This window comes from Tamandua tetradactyla, chromosome 10 (genome assembly GCF_023851605.1).
Source record: "Tamandua tetradactyla isolate mTamTet1 chromosome 10, mTamTet1.pri, whole genome shotgun sequence".
Lineage (NCBI taxonomy): Eukaryota > Metazoa > Chordata > Mammalia > Pilosa > Myrmecophagidae > Tamandua > Tamandua tetradactyla.
Window position 1 is genome coordinate 102010948 of NC_135336.1, and position 11592 is coordinate 102022539.

The window sequence follows — 11592 nt, forward strand, 5'->3', positions numbered from 1 at the left end:
TAGAGGGAAACCAGGATCTGTCATATATATAAAAAGAAAACCAGATTAATAATGGCTAACACACATAAACAATTTCTCTGTAGCAGACACTGCTGTAAGCAACTTAGGGTTACCCATCGAATCCTCACAATACATGCAGCAGGTGGATGTTACCCTCTCTCAGTGAGGAGAAGACGTGAGATGAAGTATGAAGTAACTTGCCTGCATCCTCGAGTGAGCTAGACGTAAAAAAAAAACAGCATCTATGGCTAGGAAAATGCACCCCAGGTCTGCACCCCCAAAACCCCACTGTGCATTCCCCCTTCTGGGTGCCATGGAGAAGGGTTCCAGGGACCAGAGAGGCCTCAGAAGAGGCTGCTGCCCTCAGCAGTGATTCTACGGAGAATCTGGGACGTCCGAACTGCAGTCAGCAAACTTACTGTGACTGGAAACCAGAGAGCAGATACAATCCTTTAGGAAGGAGAAAGCAGGTGCTCAAATAAAACTCTTCCTCCATGGGAGAAACAGCTAAGGACTTGGGGCCCAAGAGGTAGACAGGGGTAGCTGGATGATCAAGCCTAGGAACAGATCAAACTAGAACAGTTATTGTTGCACAAAACAGGGACAAGACTTCAAGCCTCCTGGAATGTTACACGGAAACAGAACAAACCAGGGCCGAGGCGCTGAAGTTTCAGGAAGTAGGTTTTATTGTCTATGGCCATAGGGCTCAGCCGAGTAGCCTCTGAAAGTCTGAGCCCCGAACAAGAGGTTAACAGTCCGTTTTATAGACAGGATGGCATGGTAAAGATAAAGTGAACGACTGGCTGATTTAAATTGGGAAGGGTGTGAAGCTGGGTTTACAGAAGTGGATGAGCGGTAGAGGGGGAGGGGGCTTCACAGGGACTTCTCTTATCCTGCCTACTGACTGTCCTCAGGCCTGGGAGACTTCAACAGGGAATGGCCTGAGTCAACAGGGGCCTGCCTGTTGCAACAGGAAGTGGCTTCAGCAGACAGGGCTGCCTGCAACATTATGATTGATGATGGATGGAAGGTTACGAGGTGGAGGGGAAAGGAGGTAAGAAATGAATGCCAGTCGATGGCTTTCCAGAAGAAAGTCCTGGACAATCAATAGAGTACTGGTTCTGTTAAGAATTGGGGGTTCATTGGATAGGAAAACTTTACAGGTGAAATGTAAGTATATTATGCCCCAATAAAACTATTAATAAAAAGAAAAGCAGGGAGGAAGGGAGGGAGGAAGAGAAAGAAAAGAATCCAAGGTGCAGGGGGCGCCGAGAAATGCAGAGACTTTTCTGGCAGGGTAGGGCAGGAGTTCCCAAACTGGGACCCTTTGGGCATCAAGAAGGCCTGTGCATGTTTGGGGGCAGTGGAATGGGGTGAGGCAGGGGCAGGAGACGGGGACTGTTCTACGGTCAGACAACTTGGGGACTCACTGGAGTAGGCAATTAAACAGTATTCTTTACTGCTGGGCTTTTTGGAAACTTTTATAAAGTTGATGTGCCAAGTGCAGGAAGATTCGAATGCAGGGTTTCACAAATGTGTCTGACCTTAGAACAGCTTTGTGAGGAGCCTGTCCCACAGACTAGTAAGGAAATGCAGCAGAGATAAAAGATTTACTGAGATCGAAGATTTAGAGACCTGGGTTAAGAACCCAAGTGAGGTGACTCAGCAGGAAGCTTCAGCAACCAGCGATATGAATTCAAATAGCTAGGAACTGACCAGGCTTGAAACATGCTTTTCTAATATCTTAACTCTTATTAAATTTCCCTCATGAATCTTTCATTTAATCTATCAAGGGCCGAGTCCCCATCACTCCACATCCAGGCGTAGCCACTCGGCTGTAAGAGCAAGTTTTACTGTCGCCAGCTTCTGCTAGAGAGACCTGTTGTAGCTCACTGTAGGTCTGGAAGGGCACCGAAAGTTTTAATGATGAACCAAGAGAATATCTGTCTCAGCAGCTGACAGTTCATTTAAAGAAATGTGTATTAGGTATACTAGCTTTCTCAGGTGTGAAGACGCGATTGAGGTTATGGAGGAGAAGGTTCTTATTCTGAGCAGATGTGTGAAGTATTTACAAGTGGAAACATGACACCTTGCCCCTAAATGTTTCCACACACACACACACACAACCCCCAAAAAAACAAAACAAAAAAGTGGCAAAATTTTAACAGTTGGTGAATCCAGATGAATACAGTGTTTGAAAATGTATAAGGTCAGCTTATTTTTGTAAAACGGAACATTTTAAACCAGAAAGTGGGTAATTAATCTTTCCCAGAACTTGGAATTTACAATCTGGTTGAAAGAGTAAAATATTTGGCCATTAATATACTAGGATGGTTCAAATCCCTCAAAAATAAAGATTCCATCACTTAACAACAACAACAAAAAATTTCCCTCATGAAATCTGGCATTATTAGCTTTCAATAACCTGAAAAAACACCGACCCTTCCACCTGACGAAATAACAAAGCGAGCCATTTTGCTTCCCTGTGTAGCAGTTATTTCGGATGAAGAAAGAGCTTCGAGCAGTCAGGTGTAAACAGCATGTGGCAGAATTCACCAAAAATGAATAAATAAACACTGGAAAAAGTGTGATCCTAGACATAAATGCTATACCATACATCTAAAATGTGAAGCATCCTGGATCTGTTAAAGAAAAACCCAGAGAACATTGGTTATTTTGCAGGTAGTCATGCAAATGATCTCACATCTGAGGGGGGTGGCTGGTAGACTGAGTCTGAGAGCACAGCAAACAGGATTTACGGGAGAGTGGGGAACAGGGAGGGGGAAATGCAGCTCTGGAGCAGTGACTTTTATATGCACATTTTTGGGTGTGAACTAATTAGCTAAGAACTAGCAAAGAGGTGATTTGAGCATTTTGTCCTTGAGAAAGCTGTGGGCATCCAAAAACCAACCAACAAAAAGCAGTTTCAGCTCTGTACGGATCCTCCAGGAAACTCTGAGAGTTTAGCTGTGACAGGTTGTATCTACGGAAGGTTAACATCTGTCACCAACATCTCTGCCTTAATGAGGCCAGCTCTCTACCATTTACCTCAATCCAATTTCTCAATTCTCGATTTATAGCCAATTATAACAGGCACCTGTTTCTCTGCAAAGACACCAAACACCTAGTCTACATGCCAGACTTCACCCAAAACCGGGACACTGAACTCCCCTCTGGCTAACTGCTGATGGGTTGAATTAGGAACTATTACTGCTGGAATAATACAAGGACAATGAGGCATTTGTTTCTCCACGCTGTCCACACTCAGGTGAAACAATTAGTAAAAATTAGCCAAAAATATTCAAACAGCATTCAAACAAAGGGAAACAACTCTTAGCATGCTCCTTAGAAGTCAGTGACCAGGAAAAAAACACTGAAGGCACCAGAATGTTGCGTGTGCCTTCTATGGAGGAGGAGAAAGCAGGGAAAAGGGGGAACAACTAAGATCAATAAAATTCCCCTTCCCAAGTTAGAGAGAAAAGTGAACTGAGGCAGTAAGAACTGAGGGAAATGACCCTCTAGATTAAAGTCATTTTAAACCTCCACATTTCCATTTCTTCCAGAAGGAAGGCCCAGACTTGAAGGAGATTCATTATCTTCCTCCAAAGATAATTATCTCCAACAACCACAAGGATTTATCCACAAGACAAAGGAGATAGAGTGCGGAGGTGGAGGGTCTATGCACTCTGCTAAGAGTGTCCAAAGAAAAGAATGTAAAGACAGCAAAGAAGAAATATGTGAAGAAACTCCAGCTGAGAACTTTCCAGACTTGAAGATAGGAGTCCTTAAATCCAAACTGTCACCTAGGGTGGGCCACGGTGGCTTACTGGCAAAGTTCTCGCCTGCCATGCCGGAGACTCGGGTTCGATTTCCGGTACCTGCCCATGCAAAAAAAAAAAAAGAAAAACTGACACCTAAGCACCCAGCATGACAGATAAAGATAAATCCACCCCTGGACACATCATAACGAGACTGAAGAACATCAAGGATAAGGAGAAAGTCTTAAAAGCTATCCCAGAGAATGGCAAATTATCTTCAAAAGACTGACAGACTGATGGCAGTTTCTCATGACTTTATCAGTAACATAAAAGCCAGAAGACAATGGAGTGACAATGGCCTATCTAGAACTGCATACTCAGTTCAACTAAAAAAAAATCCATTATTTGTAAATAAAAAATAAAGCCATTATTGAGACATTTTCAGATGCACAAATTGCAGAAAATGGGGGAAATGAGGATAGCAATGAAATGGAGAGGAAAGCGAAGAAAAGACGGAAAAATTCAAAATTGTTTCCTTAAAAGAAACTAATAAAATAAAGCTTTAGGGTGGGCCTCGGTGGCTCAGCAGGCAAAGTTCTCACCTGCCTTGCCAGAGATGCAGGTTCGATTTCTGGTGCCTACCCATGCAAAAAAATAAATAAATAAAACAAAACTTGATTTAGCAAGTTTAGCAAAAAAAAAAAAAAAAAAAAAGAAAGAAAGAAAAGAAAAGAGGCATAAATGAACAATACTAAAAAGGAAAGGGTCCACAACCTCAGAGAAGGAGTTTTAAAACTCCTAACGGAGTATCGTAAACATCCTTATGCCAATAAATTTCAAAACTTCGATGAAATATTTTTGTAGCAAACTATACATGAACAAAGTACACTGAAGAAGACATAAGATCTGAGTAAACAAATAACAATGAAAGGCATTGAATCTGTAACCAAAAGTCCCCCTGCTCCCACCCTAAAAGACAGCAACCCAGATAGATTATTAGAGGTGAACCTTACCAAACTTTAAAATAACTGCAACAAAATCCCTCATTTGTACAAGCTGTTTCAGAGAATGGAAAAATACTTAACTTCAGACAAGAATAGCAAAAGAAAAGAAAATTATGAACAATTTCTCTTTCGAAAATGAACATAAAAGTTTTTAAATAAAACATTAACTATAAAAAATTATAGTAATATGCTACATCAGTAAATTTTAAAAGAAAACAAATACATGGTTTTCTAAAAAAAATGCACACCCACAAAAAGAATCAGTAAAAGTCAGCAACAATTTATAATAAAGGAGACTTCCTTAATTTGGGAAAGGGTATCCAGCAAGCACCTAAAGCAAAATCATACTTAATAGTGGAACGTAAAAGCATTTCAATTAAGGTCAAGATAAAGACAAAGATTCCTAATGTCAGTGCTTTTACCCAATATTGTAACGGGGAGGTCCTAGTCAATGCAATAAGACCAGAATAAAATTAAAGAATTTAAAAACTGGGAGGGAAAAAAAAAAAACAAGCAGTCCCTATTTACAGCCAGTAGGGTTGTTTTATCAGACCAGAAAGGTTAGATTATGCCACCCCCAAATCTCCACATTTTTACACTACAAAAGTTTATTTTCACATAGGCACAGTCCATCACTGACCCAGGCTACTTACTCTTCAATGCAGCTTTCCTTGATTTATCATTTTATGCCATTTCTGTCTTATGGCATATTCATATCAACCTGTGCTTACACAAGCAGAGCAAAAGAGAGCTGGAATCTCAGGACCCAGCAATTAAATGTGTTTCAGCACACATCACTTCAGGTCCTATTTATTTGGCCAGAAAAAGTCACAGGGCCTTGCCTAGCTTCAAGAGGTTGGAGAAATAAAATCCTCCCACACACTCAGAAGACATGAATAACTAAAATGTCTAATACAATTCTCTCTACCAAACGTTCAATACAATCTACATAGAAACTACTAGAACCAATAATAAAGTTTATCACATTTATCAAACTTCTGTGGTATTCTTACAAAGACGTAGAACTTCAATCTACTCATAAGAAAACATTCGACAAGTCCACAGTGAGGTAGAGTCTACAGAATAACTGTCCTGGGCTCTTCCAAAATGTCACAATCAAAAAGACAGAAGACTGAGACACCACCACAGATTGAAGGACGATATGGAGACATCACAACTAAATGCAATATGGGACTCTGGCCCGGCTACTGGATCCGAAAAAGGACATTAGCAGGAAAATTGGCAAAATTAAAATAAGGTCTCTGGACTCATTAAGAGTAGAATATCACTGTTAATTTCCTGGTCTCAGTAACTGAACTATGGTTATGGGAGATGTTTATATTAGGAGAAGCCAAAGATAGCTAAGGATGTTATAAAGAAAAACAAGGTGGGGAAACTTGCTCTATATATCAAGACTTATTAAGGTCATACAATTAAGTCTATGAGATACTTGTGAGGTATAGACAAATAGACCAATAAATTATAATCGGCAACCCATAAACAGATCTACATCCATATGACAGAAATGGAATTACAAATCACCAAGAAAGAATGGACCATTGAATTAATGATATGGCACTGCTGCCTATTCATATAGAAAGTTAAGCTTGAAGTCCTGGCTCACAGCAGACCAAACATAAATCCAATGAGGATTCAAAACTTAGATGTGAAAAGCAAAACTTTGACTTTTAGAAGAAAATACATGGATAGCATATTTAAAACCTCAGAGAGGGGAAGATTTTCTTTAAAAAGAAAAAAGTACAAACCATAAATGAGAATATGGTAAGTTTGACTAAATTAAAATGATTACTCAATAAAACGTATCTTTAAAAAGATAAAAATACAAGCCGCAGACTAGATAGAAGTAGATACTTTCAATATATATTACTGAAATAAAGAATTAGTTTCTCGGATTTCTGCATGAACTTCTATAAATCAATAATACAAAGATACCCCAAATGAAAAATGAGCAAAAGATATGAACAGGCAAAGCACAGGAGAGGAAACCAAATGACTGAGACATATGAAAAGATGATTAGCTTTATTAGAATCAGCAAATGGGCCTTGAAACAATCAGATACTATTTCATAATCATCCTAATGACAAAAATTTAGAAGCCCAGTAATTCCAAGTGTTGATAAGGATGCAAAGAAACAGGAATTGAGTTACTGAATTGTATAGTGAGTGGGGTATAAAGTGGTTACCTCTTGGAAAGCATCCTTCAATACTTTGGAAAGATGGAGATACACATGCATTCCAACCAATCATTCTTTTCTAGGTACAGATTCTAAAGAAAACTCAGATATGTACAAGAGGAGATATTTACAAGAATGTTTATTATTGCATTTTTATATAAAAAATGAAAACAATCTAAATACCCATGAACAAAGAAATCGTTGTATTATCTTTTTTGGTTTTTTCATGGACAGGTACTGGGAATTGAACCCAGGTCTCTGGCATGGCAGGTGAGAACTCTGTCTGCTGAGCCACCGTGGCCTGCCCTTGCATTATCTTTTAAATCAAAGGCAAGTATAGTAACATGTCAGAACCCAACCCAGCTAGGCTGTGGGCTCACATAAAGTCTATCTGTTGTTATTCTCTTACCTAAATGTATATTTGAAATTCTTCATAATTTGGAAAAAAAAAATTATATCCCTAAGCTACATCCTGAATTTGGGAACAATCTGAAATCAGAGTATACCCTGAAAGAAAATTTTAATAAAACTACAGGCAAGCAAGTTTGAAGACTAAATCCAGCAATCATAATTATCCATGGTTCCAGCTGAACCTTCCTCTCCCGTGTATCCTCAGGCAACAAAAAAGCAGATAAAACATGATGCCCTGTACGCAGCTGAAGTGCTGGGGGAGAAACAAATTTCACATAAAGAGAGAAGCAATCAAGGATAATTTGCTCAAATTATTTCTGAAGGTACAGCTAACCCAACCCTTGTTAAACATACTTGATATAAAAGGAAACGGCAGGGCAACTGTGCATAAATACCACCAAAAGAAGGAAGAGGTAAGGGAAAGTGCAAAGGACAATGAAATAGCCAGTCTGGAAGAAAATGTATTTCCAAAAATGGGTTAAAGTTTTTCACAATAAGTGATTTATTGCTCCAAGAAATGAAGGAGATCATGAAATCAGCAAAACAAGAGAGGAAACGAGATGACAAGGAGACAAAATGGGATTTTAAAAGGAACTTGCAGCGTTCAGGAAACACAATGTTAGCCAAAACCCCTCTACGAAACTAATAAATAAATTAGAAATGGAAGAAGAGAGAGCTGTAAGCTGAAACTGTAACATCAAGAAACGCCTTCAGGTAATGACAGAGAATCAGAGGTGTTAAAACACACAAACCAAGCAGGTGCCTCTGCTATTCACCAAGCCACTCCAAAAGTTCTGCTGCTGCTCAAAAATAGTTTTGGCACAGCTTTTTGGCACTTATTTTTAAAATGAAGTAAAGGAAATCTGGTTTTGTTTCTTTATTTTCAGACCTCATTCTTGACGCAAACAATGTTCTCCAGACTAGTAAAGTGTCTGGTATATAACGGGCAAATAATAGTATCAAGTATAATTTATGTAGCACTTATTACATTCCTGGCCCTGTCCCCAAACTTACATACATATAAAACCATGTAATGCTTATAACTACTCTTCATGAAGTAAATACATCTTCATCCTCAATTTCAACTGAGGCACAGAGAAGGTAAGCAATTTGCCCAAGGTGTGTAGGTGACGTAGCAGGGATTTGAACCTAGTAACCTGGCTCCCAAGGTGAATGTTTACTGACTGCGTGAATGAATGATCAGGTATTTTCCTGAATGAACTTGGTCGTGAGTGACTTGGGACTTGGCTCCCTACTGAGGATGTGGGACAATGTTCAGAGATTAGAGAAAAGTTCTGGACAATTTATTTTCCCAGGGGGTCTCGTGGCAGGAAACTTAGGTCTCCTAATTCTGATTTTCCATTGATGGCAATTTAGTTGATAAAATCACCAGGTCACTTTGCCTCTTCACATACAGGCTCAGGTAACTGGCACTCCTTCCACAGCCGGAGGAGACGGGCCTAGACCCAAGAGGTCTGGGAGGAGCAGTAGAGAGGGAGGTAGCAGGGAGCAGAGGAGAGAGTCAACCCAGGGGCCAAGGCCTAGAGCTTAGAGACTTGGCTCTTTTGCCCAAGGGCGCCAGTCTGGGTGGGGCCCGGGACTAAGGCTCCTGGCAACGGTCAGGGTCAGGGTCAGGGTCAGGGTCAGCGGGGCTGGGACGCAGCAGTCCAAGGCCCACCAGGTTCAAGGCAGTGTGTCATTCCAGTCAGCCTCTGCTGAGCCTGAGACACAGGGCATCTCGTTCTGGGCAGATGAGGGCCAAGCAGCTTTTCAAGGCGGTTGGAACCAGGAGTCAGGACCAGGATCTGGTCCTGGCAGAAAACCAAGCAGAAATTTGATCAGAAGCCCAGTGAAGTGGACAAGCATCCACCAGGCTCCCCCGGGGTCCCAGGACCTGGGTTCAGAACCCAGTGCCAATCCTACAACCTCGGAGGAGGAGGAGATGGAGCCCCTGACACCTTCCAGGGTTGTCCTACACGGGCCTGCGCCTGTGGTCTCCAGTGCCCGCGGCCAAGCAGGACCAAGGAAGGACAGCCACAGCTCCACGGACCCCTGCTGAAGGGATGACCATCATCACCCACGCCAGGAGGTCAGTTACAAAAGAGGCATGCAGGATCTCACACAACCCGACACCAGACGGTCCTCGTTTACTCAAAGGACCTGCTTTTCATTCCTATAGAAGAAAGGGTTGCCATGTCTACACGGACCTTTGCGAAGACAGCAGGTCCTTGTCAAGTTTTTGAGGCGAAAACTTAATGAAATATCTTCACTTTCTGAGATGCATTTCCAGGAACTAAACTTCAGCAGACCTCACTTGGGAGCCTCCCTGCACCTACGACATTTTAATCATTTCAGAATTCACTTTAAAAAAGGAGCCGACTTGTGGGAGACGCGGGTTCGATTCCGGATCCATGCACTTCCCAAACAAACAAAAAACAAAAATTCAACAAATAGTGCTGCAATAAGAGGATACTCACATGGAAAAACAATGACATGCGACCCCCATACAGCATACAAAAAAAAAGATGAACTGACTTGAAAGGAGAAAAGTGAACGACATAGAAAATAAGTCTTAATATAATATATATGAAGCCATTCTTTAAAAGAAGAATATTATAGGCATGCTCTCTGAAATGGAAACTGTATATTACATATACCAGTTTTAAAGAGGAGGCACCATAAAAGTTTGGACATATGTCAGACCATATCATTTCATTGGAATACTTTATTCCATGTAAGGATGTGTAGAATAAGGACATATTTACCCACAAATGTGACTCTTTATTCCCTAGATCTAAAAAAAACACTCCAAACAACAGCCACTCCCTATCCCCAACTTACTGGAATCTGATACTTGTCCAGATCGCTATCTTCATTAAATTCTACTCTTCCTAGATCTCACTGAGCACGGACAGAAAAATTAAATGAGGGAGACCCAGTTTGAGCGGTGGTGCTAATACAAGCGGTTGCTACACATAAAGATTTTGTGTTTGTTTGTTTATCATAGAATATGGAAAAGAAAAGTGAAAAATAATTTCACAACCTTTGATTACTGGAGGTAAAGAGTTTCCTGTTATCACAAGATGCATTTATCCCCCCAAAATCAAACAGAAAAGACCGAAAAAATAAATAAAAATGAAAAAGTCATTCAAATGCAAACATCTACTGCAGGTATCACACACGTGCACACACAGCTGAAATGAATGGTAGGGATGCTGCCGCGAAAAATGTTGGTCATGAAATCTTCAGACACTTCACCGCTTTTAGGAATGATCTAAAGACCTTCTCCCAGAGTCAAAAGTCCTACTGCCGCCCCAAGGCTCTGCAAAGACATCTTTTGCACAAACTTGCCTGTCAGCCCCTCTACAACGCCCACACTCTTACAGGGAGATGCCTGCCGCAGGGTGCTTAGGAGTAGTGTTGTTTTGTTTTTTAGATCAAGTTATTCTGTTTAATTGTGCGACGTTTTATCAGATGTTAATTTCCAAGTCTTACGTGTGCAACGTGTCCACCTTTGACAACCCAACTTCCTCGTTGTAACGGTAAGAGCTTATGCGTGAATGCGTTCGTAAACCAAATTCGATGACATCTGGCCTGTGTAATCATTTCGTTTTTTTCTTTGCCTTTCCTTATTAAAAGAAAAAAAAAGACCGCAGTCCGAGGTTCTCCAAAGTGAGCCGCGTTCCCGGGCGGCGCGAGCACCCACGCTCCACACTCGCCCGCCTACTGCTGCAGGACCCGGCCCTCGCCGCGAGCCCAAGTGTCCCAGCCGCGTGGGCATGTCCCCGGGGACTTACCGTGCGCGCGGCGTCCCCTCGGCGGGCGGGAACAGGGGCTGGAGCCCGCCGCCAGCTCACAGACGCACTCGGAGCTGCAGGGGCTGGGGACTGGCGTTTCGGGGCTCAGAGGAGCTCTGTCCAGGCAGGGGATGGTTCACCCCCTTTCCTCTGCAATTAGGAGGTGGGAGGAGCGGCGCGGCAGTGCGCACAGGAAATCTGATAGGTGAGGAGGCAGGCGAGGGAGGACCAGCCGCGGCGCCGGGGTGGCGGCGCGGGGCGCTGGGACTCGGGGCGCCCCGAATCCCCACCGCCGCCCCCACGCGGGTCTCCTGCGTGGAGCAGGACCACTGCACGCAAAACCCGAGAGAGAAGCAGGCACTGTCGGCAAATGCTCGGCCTGCGTAGCTCCGGTGTGAAGCGCCTCTTTCACCCTGCACCAGCAAGG

At 42.2% G+C, this 11592-nt stretch overlaps 1 protein-coding gene across 4 annotated transcripts in view; it reads right to left on the minus strand.

Moving 5' to 3' along the window:
- LOC143648716 (beta-1,3-galactosyltransferase 5-like) overlaps positions 1-11329 on the minus strand; it is a 61402-nt gene extending 50073 nt beyond the window's left edge. For 3 of the 4 annotated variants that reach the window (XM_077119043.1, XM_077119041.1, XM_077119040.1), the window contains exon 1: positions 11166-11329. The gene's annotated coding sequence lies outside the window, so the exon portion shown is untranslated. Of the gene's footprint in view, positions 1-3827; positions 4353-11165 lie in introns of those variants that run through there. The other variant, XM_077119042.1, reaches the window with a different exon arrangement.
- Positions 11330-11592: the final 263 nt, after the last annotated feature.